General features: G+C 46.6%; 1 protein-coding gene across 6 annotated transcripts in view; it reads left to right on the top strand.

Annotated features, from left to right (window-relative positions):
* The window catches only part of PASK (PAS domain containing serine/threonine kinase), a 2,072,978-nt gene that overhangs the window by 129,166 nt on the left and 1,923,910 nt on the right, over window positions 1–19,902 (top strand). Inside the window, exon 2 of one of the 6 annotated variants that reach the window (XM_069618097.1) lies at window positions 10,542–10,595. The exons of the other annotated variants lie outside the window; for them this stretch is intronic. The gene's annotated coding sequence lies outside the window, so the exon portion shown is untranslated. The remainder of the gene's footprint in view (window positions 1–10,541; window positions 10,596–19,902) is intronic. 6 annotated transcript variants of the gene reach the window in all.

The raw sequence follows: 19,902 nt of genomic DNA, 5'->3' as shown, positions 1-19,902 counted from the left end.
AGTTAATCACATTAGTGTTTCCTTTACTTAAAATGTGTTGCTTTCAAAGTCCTTTATCCACAAAACGGTCACTGTGTCGTTTTTTTGTTCAGTTGGTTTGTGTAATAATGTTCTTGTTGTAAGCTATTTTCCAATGGGTTGTCCTTCATCCACAAAACATTCACTGTTATTTTTCTTTTGAATTTTTTTCAGTTGGTTTCTCATTTTGTCTGTGAGAAGAAAACCAACATTGCAATACAAAGGATGTGGCTAAAACCTCTGACAACAGGAAACTACAAATGTGGGACATGCAACCTATGTACATTTCCAGACAACGTTAGGACTACAATTACATTGTCCAATGGACAAATCAAAAAAATTCAACAGTTCATTAATTGCAATGGCAAATATGTAGTATATGCAATTCAATGGATCTGCTCAAAATATTACATTGTCAGCACTCGAAACCTAATAACAAGGATTGGCGAACATATTAGATCAATTCAAAATCAAGAATCACAAACCCCATTGGCCCACCATCATCAGGCAAAACACTTACAAAAAGATATTGGCAACCTTAAATTCTTTGGAATTGACAAAATAAAACTCCCACCCAGAGGAGGAAATGTAGAAAAAAATTTAAGAAAAAGAGGAGCATTTTGGATTTGCCTTACGGATACTTGACATACCAGACTCCATAAAGATCAGGAGATTGTTAGGCAGAATCCTGTGCAGTTCCCTTGGGGACCACTGCAAGAAGATTAAGACCACAGGAGTAAGCAGTAAACCCAATTGGTAGCAGTCTGTACCACCCAGATTTACCTGGTAGCTGTGGCTGAGCAGTCAGACTTCTCTCAAGAAGAGTAGGGCAGTATACAGAGGATACACAATAGGGCTAAAAACACAGAGCAAGCAAACACTGACCAGAACTTTGTTATCAAAGTATATAATTATTTATTTCACACACACTTAAGGAAATACACTAGCACTATAACTCAAAGCAAGGTCAAACACAATCAGAAAAGTATACACACCTCCCTTAAGAATTATTAGACAAGTCTAAGTCAAAACACAACTATTTTGTCAAAACGGATGCGAGCGGTAACTTAGATGGCACTCCAATAATTAAGTTAAAGGGAGAGAAAAAGCCAGGTCATGAAAATAAAGCAGTTCCCAACACTTTGCTAAGATCAAAACAAGTTAGTGAAGGCAGAGTCTACTGTAGAGCCAAAGTTCATAGGCAAGGCCCACTTTAAATGGAGCATGATGAAATGTGCCCAAGATCACACAGTTTAGAAATGCATTCAAGTCTTTGTAAAAATGTTCAAAGGAGGTTGGGTTGATTCAGAATGACGAATGATGCCATACGCATACGTATGACGTCATACGCAATGTTTACCATTTAAAATGGATTCCAAAATGGCACCAATGCATGCTGTTTTGGGAACCACGTGGGAACAAGCCCAGGATAAAGAAGTAAAGAATTAGGTGACCATGGAATCTGACAAGGTTTGTTTTCAAGTTACAGGGGCTTGGATTTCACTTAAGGGTTCTGACACTTACCTAAATGTATGTTTTAGGTATTGGAAACTGATACACAGGGACAGTGGAGACACAAACCTGCCAGCGCCACATTTCTCGGGCATTTGGTCCATTATCTATTAGTTGTGACAGTGGAGGAATCCATTGATTAGCATTAAATTGGAATTGGAGGAACCGTTTCCAACTAATTTGGTAAAACAATGCCTTCACTAATGTGAATGGCTTTTAGATTTGATATGGGGAAGATTGAATGAATCTTATACAGTTTATATATTTAATTTTTCAGTGCAATCCAATGGGAATCTCAAGATAAAACAAATAAAGCAAGATTGAGTAAATTGGACCATTTGAAGAATGATAGACAGGTATGAGAACATTTGGGTAAGACATTCTGGTACACTTGGCTAAATGCGGGTACTTAATAGTGTTATAGGCTTACTTGCAACGGATAGTTGGCATATTTATTATGCAGATTTGGAATTTGGTGTGGTGAACACAGAATCTTGTGAAACTTTAGGGAATCCTGGTTAAGCGTCCGGCAGTTCACAATATCGGGGTGAGCTCCCAATCTCTTAACATTTTTGCACAAGTGATCATTTCCAACAATATTTTAATTTGGGACCTTCAATTTTGGATGAATTCGTGAGTTTTTCCAATCTGACTCACGGGATTGAACTTAACCAAAATCACTATGGTGGTGTTTTACTGATAATCTAGTAAATTGGATCACACCAACACTATAGAACACTTATAGAATTTGATATGGATATCTTTCAAGCCGACCCAGAGTCTTAGACACACAAAGGTTATGATAACCATATGGTTAAGGAAACTGGCAGATCACGCATGACAGTATAGGGACTAATGGTCAGCACCTGTTTTGTCTTTGATTACATTTACATGAAATGTAATCATGTACCAGACTGAGTATGAACTAGCAGCGTTCACTAATGACTTAAGGTTCAGGCACGAATATCAAAATTTGATAGACATTCACAATGGTTAACCCTTTAAGTGCCATGGGTTTTCCCCCAGTGCCAAGGCCTTTTTTGGTGATTTCGGTATGTTGCCATTCAATGCCTTAACTTTTTTGTTACATGAGATATCTCGGCCATATTTGGCCCCTTTTTTACCCACATGTAGGCGGTCGAATCCTAGGTTGCTCTAGGGGGGAAAGAGAAAATAACCAAAAAGGGCTAAAATGTTGTGTTTTTTCAAAAAATGCCGAAATAATGATAAGAAGCCTGTGGTTTTTTCCTTGTAAGAGCTAGGAACAAATGGTTTGCTGTTCTGAATTCCCCAATGTCCTGGCTTTCAAGAACAGGTTGAGTGGAAACGAAAAATAATTATTTTGATGTCGTTATCAACCGTTTTGTGGGAGGTAGGCGATTTCGGCCAATTGGACATGCATGGACGGAAGAAAAGGGTAGGAAAGCTGAATTGAAGGACAGAAAGGCATACATTTCTGAAAAGTAGACAAAATTCCAAGTTTAGGAAGGGGAGATTTGCGCAGGTCGGGCAACAACTAGGTAGGGGAAAATGCCATAGTTTGGAGAAAAAGCGGGAAAATTACCGGGAAAAAAAGGTCTGTGGTGGACATGGTTTGCTTGGTACGGCAATGGCTTCTATGAATTTTGAGAAAAACAATGTTCCGCTACATTCCCCCCCCCCGACTCTTGCAGCTAGAAAAGCACACATTTTTTGTAGTTTTTCACAAAACAAGCAATGCCACAAGCCAAACACTGAGCCATGGTACACAGGAGGTTTATGCTTACGGCCTGAACAGGCGTACTTGGCATGTGTAAATCAGGAAAACCAATGTGGTGAGGAACGGCAAGCATACATTTATTTTGAAAGAGCACAGGCAGACCTTTTCAAGGATAGCTGACTTGTGTAGGTTACAAAAGTGTATGGTGCCTAAAGCAGCGCCTAAATGTAGGGCACATTTGGGAAATGAAAGGGTTGTGTGACAAAGGTCACCAGCAAATGGGTCGAAATGTCATGAAAACCACACAAACACAACAAATGTCATACGTTCCCACAGGTGTCCTGATTGAAAACGGTACCTCACATGTGCAGGTGCACCTATCTGGGTGCCAAGGGAAAAGCCAAACACACCCCTAACCCCAAGTCTTTTCCGACATCTGTATGTCATGATTTTTCGAGACGGGAACACCATACAGATATGGGCCTCGGGTGTCCAAGCCACCAAGGAAAACAGGGAACCCCATGCATTTCCCAAAAGAGGACACCCGTGGGAATCCGCAGAGGTCTGACCTGCGCAAATCGGCCAAGAATGTATTACCAAGAAAACCCCAGCAAAGTCCGAAATGTGGGGGAAAAAAAAAAACATTTTCCGCACATTTCACTCGGCTCACCCACCGAAACACGCCACCAACAACAGATGGCCTACCTTCCTGTGTCCCCAGAGGTGTCCCGATGAAAACGGTACTGCACATGTGTGGGTGCACCTACCTGGGGCGCAAAAGGAAAAGGGTAACCCACTGGTAACCCCAACCCTTCGGCACAGAAAATTTTGTTCATGTGGGCAACCTACAGATTTGGGTCTAGGGTGTCGAAGCCAGCAAGGAAAACTGGGAACCATGCATTTCTCAAAAGAGGACACCCGTGGAAATGCACAGAGGTCTGGCTTGTGCAAAGCGGCCCAGAATGTATTACCCAGAACCCCTGGCAAAGACCCACATGGGAGAAGGGTGCCCAAGGCCGCCGACTTTGCTGGGGCTCTGGCTGCCCTGTGTTACCGCTTCTCCCCACCAGGGAGTCCTGGCAGTTCACCAATACCTCCCCAAAGGAAAAAGCTGTAATGCTGCCCAGCCGCAACTCCAGGACGGTTGGAGGGGATGTCCCTGGCCTTGGACATCCATGTACCACGTGGGTGTACCGTCCCCTAAGCACAGCGCCAGCTCCAGGGAGCCCCGGCAGGATCACCATTCTTCCCCCGGAGGTGACATCTGTAACGTAGCACAGCCAGAGGTGGAGCCTGGGCTTGCAGATGGACAACCCACATGGGAGGGATCCGCTCCCAGGGAAACACCAATGTTCTGCTGGCATGGGGGGCAATTTGTGGCCTGCCCCTGCAATTGTGTCCCAGCCCACCAAAATATCAGTGTTAATAAATCAACTCATTTGAAGAAACATGTCAGATTGTCACATTGAAAGACGTTTTTTTGATAGACTGTGCAATGTACTTTTAAAAAAGGGTCATAGCGCTGCCAGATAGCATACAATTCTTGCTCTACTTTTAGAAGTAGTAGTAGTTTCACTAGTCCTGGCAGGGGAGCACACCAGCACAGTGGATCGTTTAGTTGTAGGCCTGGCAGGCAAGTAGACCAGGCAGAAGTCATTGAAGTACTGTGGTTAAATGTGTTGTAGAGGAAGTGTAAAGGCCACTAAGCACACTGAATAGTTGTGGAACCATCCCGACAAATCAATATTGCTGATGAAGTATTTATTGAACTGTTAAAGAATTATCCTGATGGAAGCCTTTTGGTTGCTATTGATTAACTGTGGAAGTATATTTATTTTCTGAGTTCTCTGCCCTAAGTGGAGAGAGCAAAGATTTTTTTGAACATTTTGGACTGTTGGTCAATTCCAAGTGATGGTCCTACTGGAGCAAGGGGAACTTTATTGGAACTTTGTTAGAAGACAGGATTTTTGTATTCTTTTGAACCATTGATTGAAATCATGTTTGAATCTGGGCAAGGGTGACTCGCAGAGGTTACAAGGAGAAACTGGTACCTTGTTTTGAACATAACTTCTGTTATATCTGAATTGCATATATTATTACTTTGTTTGTTGTATGTACAAATGTGAGGGACAGAAATCTTTGTTAGTGTTTCCTTTAGTTTATTTTAATAGGCAGGGAAATGCTCATCAGGGTAGAAATCGTGAGGCGTTTATCCAACTCTTTTTGAGTTACTTAGGTTAATACAATGGCATCGTATTAAAAACCTTCACAAAGTTGTCTGCCTCACATTTCTGACCCATCACAATACCCAGGAGCTTCTTTCAGCTCCTGCTTATTCAATCTCCATTTTGACCCCTGCAACAGGGTCCTTAAAAGGCTCCCCACCGCTGATTGCCTTACAGGCTACTAGGGCAACACATAAGAAAAAGGGTGGCACTGGAAAGGGGACTACAGTAGAAGTCCTTTTGCCACAAAAAAGTAAATGATCCAGGAACCAGCAAGGAAATTACTGAAAGAAAAGTAACATTGAGACAAGCAAAACCCCAAAATAGAATTCTGTCTTAACAGGTGGTCGTAATCAACAATATAGTAGAGCGTGTTAACAGTGATCATTCAAGTGGGGATGAAACTGTGTGGTTGTCATCCTTAGGATTCTAGATTGTAGGTAATTGATTCTAACCCCTTAAGTACTAAGGACAAGGTATCTCGTACTCAGCACTACATTTGCTGAGGACGAAATGGGTACCCTTCCGACGCTCGGTGGAACCGCCGCTGGGCTTGGGGATGGTCGCCCAATATGGGAGACGGGTGCCAAAGCTGGGGGACATCACTCTTGACCATCCTGGACCTCTGGCTGGCCTGCGTTACAGCTTTTCCCTCCAGGGAGGGATGGGCACTGTGAGAAACCTGAACATGTCTCACTCAGTAGTCCCCGGGGATCAGTCATCCAGGTGGCCAGGACACACAGCCATCGCTATTGGATCCAGTTCCTGGGGGTGGACCAGTGGGGGAGGATCACCTGGATGAGGGCTCTTCGGGGATTATAAGTGCGACACCGAAGGGTGAAACGCCGTATCCCCTTCATTATGACACCTTTTCCCCATCCTGCAAAGTAGGATATTTAGAAACTCTCACCCCACCCCTTTTCCAACACAAACACTTTCTCACACCGTGAGCGACAACGGACTAAGACCAGAGCCGTTTACCTGACATGTCCGAACTCAAGTGTCGGGCAGAGTCATGCAATTGCCGACAACTACACACATCTGGCTGCCCTTTAACTCCCCCATAGGGATAAAAGGCTGTGCACGGGAGCATACTCTGAGCAAGGCTGAACTCACAAGGCAGCAGCTATTCCAGGATGGCAGTTCAAACAGAGGAGAGAGGCAGCGAGACCTGAAAGGATGTCAAGGAAGGAGTTGCCCATGTCCTTTTCACCCCAGACCCGTGAAGCCTCCAACAAAAACATAAGACCGGGAATCGCAAGGACGAATGGTGTGATGGATGTCAGTGGTACATGGAACCCTCCTGCACTGATAGCCAGGGTAGGGAGACGCGGTTGCCATCGTGGTACCGTCCTTAACTCCAGCGGCAAAAGAAACGCCAACAAGCTCAGCACAGCCGGTGTGTCGGAAGAACCTGATGGGCCAGACTGTGGTAGGCTCAAGGTTGCAGTGGCAACATTAAGAAGATTAAGGTACAAAGATCTTTTGTGAACAAACTTGGTACCATAGTGGTCCATCGCCACATGGACGCTTATTCCGTCGTCTCTGGCTAGTACCCCTGTCCTGAACAAAGAGAATGTGTTGAACTAACTAAAAGTACCAAGAGGCCGTAGGTAAGGTGTCAAGGTGGTCATGCACGGGTCAAGCCAAACCCCTTGTACAATCGAAAGTCCTTGACGCTTTGCAGAGGTTTTAAACGATGGGGAAATTGTGAACCCGACTGAGGGAATTGTGAAACAGGCGTTTGCTCCCCGGCTGAGGGAAACGCTGTGCGAACTGTCATTGTGTGAAGCCCGCACTTGCCATAGACGGTAAGATTGACCCCTCGAGACGTGATAACCCTTCTGAAGTCTGTTTGAAATTGTCAAGTGCTTTGGTAGGTCTGAGCCTGGATGAGGGGGACCTAACCACAACTAGCTGATTGTTTAAAAAGACATTGAGACTTTTAGAATATTACAAGTGAGGAGATTGTGATTGAAAGGCGAAAGTGAACCTGACTGAGGGATGTCAAGAGCAAAACAAAGGGAAAGGAATCTCATATTGTGAAGAAGCTAACTGAACTACTTTGTGACTAGTATGAACCCAACTAAGGGATGTCCACCGTGAACCCGACTGAGGTAGGCTGACGCCTGAGAGAATGATCGGAGCCTGGCTGAGGGGGATCCAAGGGTGAAGGGTAATCACCTGACATGAAGATTAGCAGAAGGAACTTTTGTTGTTTTTGCATATCCGGCCCTCTGAAGCAAGAGATTTTGCCTGAGAAGAGACTTGGGAACAGAAGGCCCTGATATAGAGAAAAGGAACTGTAAGTTTGTGCCAAAGAAGCGAGTGTGCTGTGCTTATGAGTCCCGCCTTGTCCTGTGCTAAAAACATGGGGAAGGGAGACCCAGGCCATAACATCCTGACTTATTATTTTGTGAACACTACTTTCTTTTCTTGTGAACATGATCCCACATTATTTTGTAGCATAGCGGTAAGGATTGGCAATATTTTTTATTTTAATTTTTTTTTATATATGAACTTTTTATTTGACTAGACTCTACTAGGACTGTCTTATTTTATTTGATGGTCGTAGCTTGCTCTCATCTTAGATTTAGGCTTGCTGTAGGCATTTATCCCACCCATTTACAGTTTAATAAACCCACTTGAATTGTGATCACTTGTGTCTGTCTTACTTTGATACCATGCCTTCCTTACAGCACCCTGCCACGGCTCACTGGGACCATCGATGGACTTGGGGATGATCGCCCAATATGGGAGGCAGGCGCCAAAGGCCGGGCACATCAGCCCCTACCATCCTGGAGCTCTGGCTGTCCTGTGTTACAGCTTCTCCCCACAAAGGAGCCAATCCCTCCCCAGAGAGAAAAGCTGTAACGCGGCATAGCCAGAGCTCCAGGATGGTCAGGGGTGATGTCCCAGTCCTTGGGCGCCTGTCTCCCTTGTTGGTTGACCAACCCCAAGTTCAGCGACTGTCCTAGGGAGCCCCAGCAACATCCACATCCCTCCCCTGAGGGAGAAGCTGTAACGCAGCGCAGCCAGAGCTCTAGGGCGGTCAGGGGTGCTGCCCCCGGCCTTGGACGTCTGCCTTGCACGTAGATTGACTGCCCCCGAGCCCAGCGACAGTCCCAAGGTGCCCGCACAGGGTCGCCATCCCTCCCCAGAGGGAAAAGCTTGAATGTGGCCCTGCCAGAGATCCAGGACGGCCTGGTGTACTGCGACAGACATTGGGCGAAACAACTGCCCAACCCCAAAATCTTTTCCCTCGTGGCTTGGGGCTCCTTACTGCTTCCCAGGGTTGGCAAAATGGGACCAGACCCTAAATGTTGCCCCCCAGGTAAGCAGAAAGTATCTGTCCCTCCAAGGGGGATTCCTGAGGGGGCTGGCCCTACAGGCATCGGCCAGTCCCCTGATGCCCCCTAATGTGCCTTTGGCAAAATTGCCTTATGTTGTTTTGCCATCCTTGGGGCGGGTGATTAGAGCAAAACACCATGCATTTGCCCCCAAAGAAGGCAAAACAACATTATGCCATCTTTTTGGCTTTTTTTGGGGGATGAGGGGGCAGTTTGGCCTTGGGGGGGCACCTGGGGAGCCCACACCTAAAATCATATCGCTGGTTGCCTAGTGGGCCTTGCTGCTTCCTTGGGGTGGCAAAATGGGGAATTTTGCCTCCCTACGGAAGCGGCAAGGTTCTGCCCATCCTTGGGGGAGAGGAGGGAGGAATCCTAAGGGGACTGGCACACAGGCACCGGGCCAGCCCACTATACCCCCAAGTGTTTCACTATATGTGGAGTGTAATGTTGTTTTGCCTTCCTTGTGGGCAAAGCTGCACCAATTTGCCCCTGAAGAAGTCAAAACAACATTATGCCATCTGGTTGGCATTTTCCGAAGGTGTGGGGCTGATTAGCCTGGCCCCCCCAACCCAAGATCATATGCCTGGTGGCCTAGTGGTACTTGCTGAGTCCCTGGGGTGGCAGAATGGGGTCAGACCCTCAAATTTTTCCCCCAGAGAAGCAGCAAGAATCTGCCCCTCCCTGGATGGATTTCTCTGGGAGCTGGCCCACAGCCACAGGGTCAGCCCCCCCAAATGCCGCCAAGTGTGCCTTTTTTTAAAGTATGTATTTCTTTATTTTGTTGCCTTCTTTGGGGGCAAACGGGCACAAAACAGCACCCATCTGCCCCCAAAGAAGGCAAAATATTGTGGCATTGGTTTTTTGTTGTTGGTGGGGGCTGTTTGGCTTTGGGGGGGGTCCCCAACCCCAAAATCAATTACCTGGTGGTCCAATTGGATTGCTGGTCGACGATCCTCGACCAGCAATCTGCTTGTGGGAGAGTATCCCCTTTCCAACGAGCACACCCCCATGCAATATGAGCATTAAATGCCCAAGCAGCACGAATAATCTTGTCTGCTAACTCAGAAAATTCTGTAATGCAGCCCAGCCAGAGCTCCAGGATGGTCGGGATGATGTCCCTGGCCTTGGGTGGCTGTTTCCCATGTCGGTCGACCATCTGCAAGCACAGCGGCAGTCCCAGGGAGCCCTGGCAGGGTCCCTGTCCTTCCCTGAGGGAAAAGCTGTAACGCAGCTCAGCCAGAGCCCCAGGCTGGCCTTGGGGGATGGTTGACCCACAGGGGAGAGGGCCGCCCAAGGCCAGGGCATCACCCCCGACCTTAAGAATTTCCTCTTCATAGGCCCTTTGGTATACCAGTGGTTTAGCCTTTACCCTTTGGGCCCAGGTAAGTGCACCCACATGTGAGGTACTGTTTTCATCGGGACACCTGTGGGAACGCGGGAAGGTAGGACGTGTTGTGTTGTTGCCGGACAGTTTTGGGGGTTTCCTGGTGGCATAAGTCTGAACAGTGTGTTTTCCCCCCTACATTTTGAACTTTGTCGGGCCTTGTGGGTAATACATTCTACAGCCTCTTTTGATTCCCCCAGGTGTCGTCTTTTCAGAAGTGTATGGGGTTCCCCGTTTCCCTTGGTGGCTGTGACATCCCAGGTCCAAATCTGTGGCTTGTCTAACAAGCCAAATCCAGTCTTCCCCAGGGCGTTTGATGTACTAGTGGTTTCACCTTTTCCCTTTGCTCCCAGGTAGCGGCACCCATACAGTTGAGGTACAGTTTGCATCGGGACACCTGCGAGAAGGTAGGACATTTGTTCTCTTTGTTTTCAGAACGTTTTCACACATTTCCTACTGCACTTTGTTACACAGTCCTTTCATTTCCCAAATGTGACCTACATTTAGTCGCTGCGTTAGGCACACTGCGCTTTTGCAACCTGGACAAGTCCCCTATCCTCCAAAAGGTCTGCCTGTGCTCTTTCAAAAAATGTATGCTTGCCGTTATTCATCACATTAGTTTTCTTTTTTTTTCAAATGCTAAGTATGTCTGTTTAGTACGTCAGCATAAAAATCTTGTGCACCATGGCTCAGTTTTTGGCTCGTGGTATTGATTGTTTTGTGAAACATTATCAAAAATGTGATTTCCTAACTAGATGAGTCGGGGGAATTTAGCCGTGCATTGCTATTCTGAATATTGACAGAAGTCATGACCTTACCAGTCCAAACATGTCCAGCACATACTTTTTTTTTCTTTTTTCACTTACTTTTCCTATTTCTTCCCAAATTATAGAAATCTTAGGTACATAGTTGTTGCCTGACCTGCGCAAACACCCCTTCCTGAACTTAGAATTTTGTCTACTTTTCAGAAATGTATACCTTTCTGGGTTCCCATCGAGCTTTCCTACCCTCCCCTTCCATTCTTTTCCAAACAGGTCCTATTAAAAAAGAAAAGGGAAAAATCCCCTACCTCTCAGAAAGCTGACGGTAACCTTTATAAAATAAAAGATTTTTTTTGTTTCACTCAACCAGTTCTTCAATACTTGGAAAATGGCGAATTCAGAACTGCAAACCATTTGTTTCTAGCTCTTAAAAGAAAGAAAACACAAGCTTCTTTGTACATTATTTTATTGGCATTTTCTGAAAAACACAATTTTTTTGTTTTTTTTATTTTCTTTCACCCCCTATTACAAACTAGGATTCCTTCATGGCATTATGATCGCCTACATGTGGGAAGAAAAGGGGCCAAATTCGGCCGAGATATCTCACGGAACAAAATAGTTAGAAGGGATTGAATGCCGACATACCTAAATCTCCAAAAAAAGGGCTCAGCACTGGGAGGGAAACTCCTCGGAAGTTAAGGGGTTAAAATGTCCCTTAGCCGGTTATAGTTTTCCTTCTCTTTGGAGCTGTATCCTGGTACGTAAGGCGCAATGTCTCAGTGTAGTGCACATGCTTGTATGATGTTGTAGAGTTTCCTTGCCAACATGATTCACTTTTTCACGTGTTTATTTCCCCATTGTACATTCCTCCCCATCCAAATCGTAACTGCATAAGGACCATTTGCTCTTTGACTTGTCTGCAGCTTCCCTTTTAGGAAAATAAGACAACCTACTAATCTTGCAGTAGGCTGGCATCCTCCAATACATTTTAAATAAATACATTCTCTGAAATAGTTGGTGAGAGAGTCTGGGCTGGATGGGCAGGTGTGGTACGGTAGCATGCAACCCTCTTCAGCGCATTTCCCTCACCACACAGCCATTCCGGTATATCAAGAAGTTCTCCATCTCCATGTTTTATATTTATTCATAATGGGCTGGAAGTCTCGATCAGAAACACATTGCAATAGGTTACACTAGAGATCGGAGCAGTCTTGAGGTTGATTGTTCTACGTGACATTGTTGATACTATATATATTTAGTTCTTCAAGAACTTTACAAAATGGAATAAAACTTCATAAAACCTTGATAATACACATTATTACATTATACAAATTTCTCCAAAAACAGTTACATTTTAAGACAATTCTTATAAAAACTCCTATCAAAGTTCAATAAAATATCTAAAAATACAATTAAGATATTATACACGTTTAAAAATACTCATTATATACAGAGTCCAAGCAACCAGCTACCATCACAACTCAAGTGGGATTTTACCAAGTAGTAGTTTATACTTTACGGTTTTAAACACTTTTTAATAATATCCCAGAGTTGATACAAGGCTAGATGGACACGTTGGTTCTCCGTGTTCAAACAATCGACCAAAAAGGCATCCTCTTTGACGGATTCATGGGAGTGGGCGAATCGACCTAGTATGGTCATATAAAAAGGCCTCAGGGCAGCACATTCAATCAGCAGGTATTTGGGGGTCTCCAACATTACATGATTTTTATAAATTCCACAGTATCGCTCATGAAGTGGTATCCCCAATTGTGCACCTGTGCGGGCTAAAACAGGTAATAGGTTAATACGCAACCGTAGTCTAAAGTGTAAGGCTGAAGGGTTAGGACACAATTTCAAGTAGGTCTGCGGTTGCATATATTTATACACGACTCCAGTCAAAAGTGAGGAACTCTGTAAGGTATCCAGGTGAGTATAATTATGTACATAGTCCCAGTCTTTGGCCTTACCTTTTAAAAATATGCCTAAGTATATCGTACCTAGTTCACTTTTGGAATTCAGGACTCCATCCTATATCCTTATAGAATTCGGACGCCAGTATATCAAACCCATCCTCCCTACCACCTTGGGGTGAAAAGTTACACCCAGCCATTAGCGCCAACAATTGGCATTTCGACTTTGAGTGCATTTTCAGATGTAAAAGACCACTGCGTATCAATAGTTCTCCCTTTTAACAATAGCAACCCTAGCTCTAAACTGTTATACTGTATTGATGTAGATGGGCTCAATATCCGTTTCCAAAAGGTGCCCTTGAGTACCTCAAGCTATGACGACTTTTTTTATGGCCAATGCATCCAGCCCACATAGCACCATAGGTACAAAACACTGTTTATATAATATTATAATCCCTTCAAGGGAGAAACCTGCAGTATTTCTTGCAAAATTAGCAATCAGCTGAATCAGCCATAGGGCTTTAATTCTTTTAGCCTCAACTATATTCATATAGGTTTTCCTGCAGGAAATGTCCACGCCAAGATACGGGTATGTCGCCACATAATCCACTGTGCCCAATACAGTAATAAAGCTAGGGCGTTTTACTTTTTTATTAGAGACCACCATTACTTTGGTGGTATAATTTATTTTAAGGTCATGTTCCGCTGGGTAACTATGCAAAACCGAAAACCTGGCCTTTGCTTCTCTAAGAGTGTAGTTTAATATGACAAGATTGTCTGCGTAGAGTATACAGGGGATAAGGCCCCCCCTCTCTTAGGACAACACCCTTTACTTGGCGTTGGCCTGTCCGGCCGGTCAGCCATATATACATTATAAAGAAAGGGTGCCAACGTGCACCCCTGCTTAACTCCCGTCCTGATTTTTACCGGGGCTGTGACACCCCCATTTTCCATCAGACAGACCCGGGCCTGTGTGTTTTGATGTAAGGCTATCAATATATTAACTATCCACACTGGGCAGCCCCATTTTAGGAGCATATCCCAGGGCCTTAATCTGTTGACTCCATCAAAAGCGGCTGAAAAATCTACAAATACCACATACAGTGTCTGATTACTCTTTCTTTGTGTGCCTTTTATCACAGAGTTAATTAGCCTCTGTGTAAGGTACTGCTACCTGGTCTAAATCCAGTCTGCATAAATGACAAAATATCTGCCGCATCAACCCGAGCAACAGCAATCTATAATTCTAATGGATTGTCTCCTCCAACGTATTTCACATCTTTGACATGTAATGTCCACAGCTGTGCACTTTGGAAACTTTTTTGGCAGAGGGCGTCCTGCGTCGATGGCATCGGGTCGATGTCCCTCGAAGGCTTCCGTCGAAGGCAACGTCACTGGATGTTCTAAATAGGATGCACGGCGCCGGTAGCCTCAGTTCTGTTTTTTTCCAGAGACGTGTTTGCTTCGGAGACACGCGCGCCTCGTATATTCCTTGTGAATATATCTTCTTCTTCAACCCCTCCGACTCCGCAAGTCTGGCTTCAAGACTTGCTGGGACTGCAAGTCGAAAATGTCGATTACCAACCCGCATCGCAGTTGTTTGTGGTGCTTTGGTGAGAGTCACGACACCGACGACTGTTCCAAATGCCAGTCGCTGACTGCTAAGGCCTTGCAGGAGCGTAAGGGACAGCTTCAGGTAGGTCCCGTAAATCAAAGTCCAAGGGGATGTCCAACGACGATTCGAGAGGTGACTCTCCGCTTCAGGAGGAGTCCTGGTGGTCTCGGTCCCGGAGTGGTTCTCGCCATTCGTCGTCCTCGTCTTGGCATTCTAGGAAGCACCGTCACCGGTCGCCTTCCCCGTCCTCCTCGGAGGATGGTGCCACGAGGAAAGTGGCTTGCCTGACGAAGTCCTCGACTTTGGAGGAATGGGCTGCCTTTAGGGAGCAAATGTTAGCGGTTTTTATTTATTTATTTATTTTTCAATCGCAGGGCACAGTTCCGTCCGCGCCTTCTGATGAAGCCGGCAAGGAACTGTCTCGTAGTGTGGCTCGCACGCCTTTGGGCTCAGGTCCTCAACGCAACGCTCATCCGGAACCATCGAGGTCCCGTTCGTACAAGGCTCAGGATGGTCACAAGGGACATACTTCCAGGTCTCGGTCCTCGTCTCCAGTGAGACCGCAGAAACCTGGTAAGGACTCGAGGTCGGTGTCGACTCCGTCGGCGCCGTATTCGTCGGATACTGACGTCGAGGCTTTGCCCTTGTTCCAGCCCTCAGCGCCGTTGTCAACGCTAAAGCTGTCTGCGCTCTCGATGCCAAAGCCTTTGGTGGCCTCGACGCATTTGGGGCTTTTTGCACGAAATGTACAGTTGGAGATCCCTGATACTATGGATCCTCCAAGGAAGGCTACTTCTAAGTCTGTGAGGCCGGTGGTGGACTCCAGACCCTCTTATGTCCCGAGGCAGTGCTTTTTCCTCCCTTTGGATGACATGTATGAGGAGGAGGAGGAGGAGGAAAGGTGAGACTTTGACATGGACCCTGTTGAGCCTGATGTGGCTCCTGTCTTTTCTGGAGACAGTCAATTGGAGGAGTTGAGGCAAACTCTTCATGATGCCAGTGGGTTCGACACTTCTCTGGAAGTGGAATTTGGTAGGCCTGAGCCTGGGGCTATTGCGGAGTCATGCTACAGGTGGCTCATGGCTAGGGTCACGGAGTATCTGGGCTGGTCCAGTCCTCGGGAAGCTTTTATGCAACATGATCTAACAGCCATTTGTGATCAAGGTCCGTCTTCTGACCCGGTGTTACCTTTTCATCTGACCTTACAGAAAAAGGTGGCGGCTTCTTGGCAGTCACCGGAATCTCTTCCGGCTGTTAACAAATCATTGACCAAAAAATACTGCCCTTCCGGTAGCGACCCCAGCTACCTTTCATCTCACCTCACTCCCGAGAGTTTGGTGGTTCAGTGCTATGGCCACCTTGAGGCATGCGGTGTACCGTACCATCCCTCCTGATGGGGATGACAAACGCTTAGACGCTTGGGCACGCAAGGTGTTTTCTGCGGGGTGTATGGCGTTGTAGTCAGCCAACTCAACTTGTGAGTTGGCAAGGTTTTCACACACTATGTGGAACTGTGTTTCTCTTGTGGCTGAGCATATTCCCGAGGGGGAAGAATGGGATGGCTTCCTTGCTCTCGTGCAACATGGCAAGGATGCCATGTGTGAATCCATTCAGTCTGGTTTGGACACGGCCGACCGCGTTAGCCGGTCCATGGCTGCGAGAACCGTTATGCGCAGATTTGCGTGGTTGCGGAAGTCTGATTTTGCTCCGAATGTGCAAGCCCGTCTTTTGAACATGCCCTTTGATGGCACACATTTAAATGGCAGCAAGGCTGACAAGAGCCTTGAGAGTTTGCAGACATGCGTCAACCTCTGCCTTTTCGTCCTAGGGGACAGCAGTGGAGGGGAGGTTCTTTTCGTTACTACTCCTCCTTTGGTAGAATGAGAGAAGCCACCAGTCAAAGGGATCTGCGTAAAAGTACCCGTGGTGGTCGGGGGAAATAGAGGTGCCAAAGCCACTCAGGCAGCTGCCTCTTTGCCTTCAGGTGCTGCCGCGGCCGCTCCAGAGCAGTCATGAGGACATGTCCCGTGGTTCGCCGGTTGGGGGCAGACTGTCTCAGCATCTCGAAGAGTGGCAAGACATTACTTTGGATGCGTGGGTTCTGGATACAATCGCCCACGGCTACTGCCTCCCCTACCTAAAGCGGCCTCACGACAATCCACCAGGAATCTCTCTTTGAAGTTTCCGGATCCGCTCCTTGTGCAGGAGATCTTGACCCTGCTAGAGAAAGGCGATATAGAACTGGTGCCTGTAGCGGAGAGGAACAAGGGATGGTATTCTCCTTATTTTTTTATCCCAAAGAAAGACTGGGGAATGAGACCCATCCTGGACTTGCATTGGTTGAACAAACTTCTCAGGAAGGACAAGTTCAAGATGGTCACTCTTTCTCGAGTCCTCCAGGCCCTTCAACTTCAGGATTGGTTGGTGTCTCTGGACCTACTGTGTTAGGCAGAAACTGTAACGCTCACCTGGTTCCCACGGAGGCGCGGCTTCGAAGGCGCAGAACTCTGAAGATGGACAGGAAGGGCCCCTCTATTCTGGCTTCCCTGGCTCGTTGGATACCCTCCTTAGGGTTTGGAAGGATGAGCTCTCCATCCTGCTTCTGATGCAGGGGCGCGTTGAAACCCAGTTACTTCACTGGATTGAGGATTGATGGGAGTTCAGGTAAGCTTGACTGTTCAGGTAAGGCGCTGTAAAAGTTCTGTTCAAAAGTTCAAGCTTAATAATAATGTTCGTTGTCTAATTGCAGCAAGCGCTAATGCTTATGTCTTTTTCCCCTTAGGGGCCGGGGTTCGGAGTGCCGGAGATATGGCGCCGACCCGAAGTGAAACAGTTCTGGATGAGCGCTCAGGTAATGTCTTTGCATTCGCTCATTCAATGTCTTTGTCTTTTTTCCCCATAGGGGCCGGAGTCCGGAGATGCCAGGAAGCGGCAGGACCCGAAATGCATTGGGAATAATCCAACAGGAAAGACTTAAAAGGAAACTGAGCTTTCCTTATTCCTTTTCTCCCTCTCACCTTTGTTCTTGTCTTTTTTCCTCTAGGCGCCGGGGCGTAGCTGAATCCGGAAGATCGCTGCTGAAGATGGAAGCGCCTTGCAAAGGTGAGTAAAATGCAGCGCTGCAGCGATCGAAACGAAATGCCTTTAAAATGATGTCTTCCTTTTCAGGGCCGTTGGGGAAATGACTCCGGGATGCAGATTTAGCAGGTAAGGGCTTTTCCTCTCCTATTCTCTTCCTTTCTCCCCTTGCAGGTGTTCCAGGGTGCTGGCAGGCGTGGCTGAAGTCAGGATGCAGGAGCTGACACGGTGAGCGTCCAGCTGCTAGGTGCAGAACAACGCAAAGCATGTGTGGCTGTTCGGGTGGGGTTTAAATAGCCTTGGAAGAAGTTCCTGGTATCTATCCTTCCCCGACCACACCCGGGTGGTGAAGTAGTCCTACAGGTTAAGTAGTCCCATTCAGGCCTCAAGAGGCCCTGGATGAAGCAGCAAGGTCTGCATCAGGTAAGTGTGCACCCAAGCACTTAAACACATATCCTCTTCTATGAGCCTGGCGCCTAAGGCGCCAGGACTGGGGTCCGCTATGAGCCTGGCGCCTAAGGTGCCAGGACTGAGTCCAAAGGGCCCCGACTTGGGCCCGCTGAGACTTCCCTGGGGAAAATGATGTCTGCCTCTGGGGTTGCTGGGCCCGGCCTGGCTCCTTAGAGGTAGGCATCATGACAGAAACCTGTGCAGTTCCCTTAGGGACCACTGCAAAAAGTTTAAGCTTACAGGAGTAAGCAGTAAACCCAATTGGTAGCAGTCTGCACCACCCAGATTTACCTGGTAGCTGTGGCTGAGCAGTCAGACTTCTCTCAAGAAGAGTTAGGCAGTATACAGAGCATACACGATGGGGCTAAAAATACAGTAGAACAAGCAAACACTGACCAGAGCTTTGGTATTAAAAGTATATAATTATTTATTTAAAACACACGTATGAAAATACACTGGCACTAATATATCAAGCAAGTTCAAACACAGTCACTATAAGTATATACACCTTCCTAGTTAATTATTCGCCAAGTCTAGGTTAAGACACCACTTATTAGCAAAACAGAGGTGAGCACGTAACCTTATATGGCACTCCAATAATTTGTTAAAAAGGGAGAGAAAAGGCAGAGCATGGAAATAACAGTCCCAACACTTTTAAGCACCCCCCGCAAGGCAGGAAAGGCAGGGTCCACTGTAGAGCCAAAGTTCATAGGCCAAGCCCACTCTTCGAGAAAGCAAGGCTGACTGTGCCCAAGATCACACAGTGGAAATGCACTCAAAGTCTTTGCAGAAAATGTCAAAAGAGGTTGGATCAGTTCAGAAAGATAAAGTTAGATGGTTTGGAGGCCAACCCAGTTGGAAAGTCAAGGATTTACGGGACACCTTGGACAGTCCGTTGCAAGGGAGGCCAGGCGGGACACAGTACCTTAAATGGTGAGAACGTTCCAGCGGGGACAGTTGTTCCTGGCAGCGGGTGCATGTCGTGGCTTCGACCAGAGGAAGAGATGATCTCGACAAGGAAGAAAGCTGGAAGTCGTTGCCCTGCCAGGGATGAAACCAGCCACGGAGTTCCCGATTAAAAGGTACAAACCTTTTATTCGCGTTTGTTAAGATGGATTTCTGAACTCTGACCTGGAGGGGCAGAGGTTCAGAAGGCCAGCCTAGTTTCTTGGAACAGGGTAACCTCTGGACAAGCCAGACCAATCGGGGTAGCGATGGCGGCGGTCAAGACTAAGTCTCAAGAGGGGTGAGGGTGACGGAAAGACCTCAATGAGCACACAAAGCAAGGACACTTACAAATTACTCCAAGCAGGTGTTATATTAAAAATATAGACACATTTATTACAAGCCCTTTGTAACATCGACCATAGCAAAGAATCACAATAATACTAAAGTAAACAAACACAGCACAATCAATACAATATATATATACAAGATCGAGGGGTCTAAGGAGTAAGGAGCACGTAATATGTAGACCACCTAGATGGGGAGGAAAACGGGCAGTGCCAAGTAATCATTAGACCCAATTCGACATCTGAAATTCACCTAACTAGGAGGAAGTCCGAGCCCTACGAAGAGAGGAGCCTTATGCTCAAAAGTACCTGCACGCGCTGGGGCCAATGGACAAAAGAGGGCCTCTTCGAGGATATCAGGCAGTTCAGGAAGGTGAATGAAGCGATTCAGAACAAGTCCCCACTACTCAAGCAAGGCCTCCACTTGTGGGCAGAGGCAGGGTGAGAGTGCGGGATGGAGTCGCTATTTCGTAACGGCGGTAGAAAAGAAACGGGCTCCTGTGCGAGGGGCCACCGGTTGGGTTATGGACTACTCACCGGTCCCCGACGCAGGCAGAACCAGACTTCTTCAGTTCACGTTGCTGGCAGGTTCAGCTGCGATGATC

This window comes from Ambystoma mexicanum, chromosome 10 (assembly GCF_040938575.1).
Source record: "Ambystoma mexicanum isolate Mex_15411 chromosome 10, UKY_AmexF1_1, whole genome shotgun sequence".
NCBI lineage: Eukaryota > Metazoa > Chordata > Amphibia > Caudata > Ambystomatidae > Ambystoma > Ambystoma mexicanum.
Note: the sequence above shows the minus strand (reverse complement) of the source record. Positions and strands in the feature narration are given on the sequence as shown.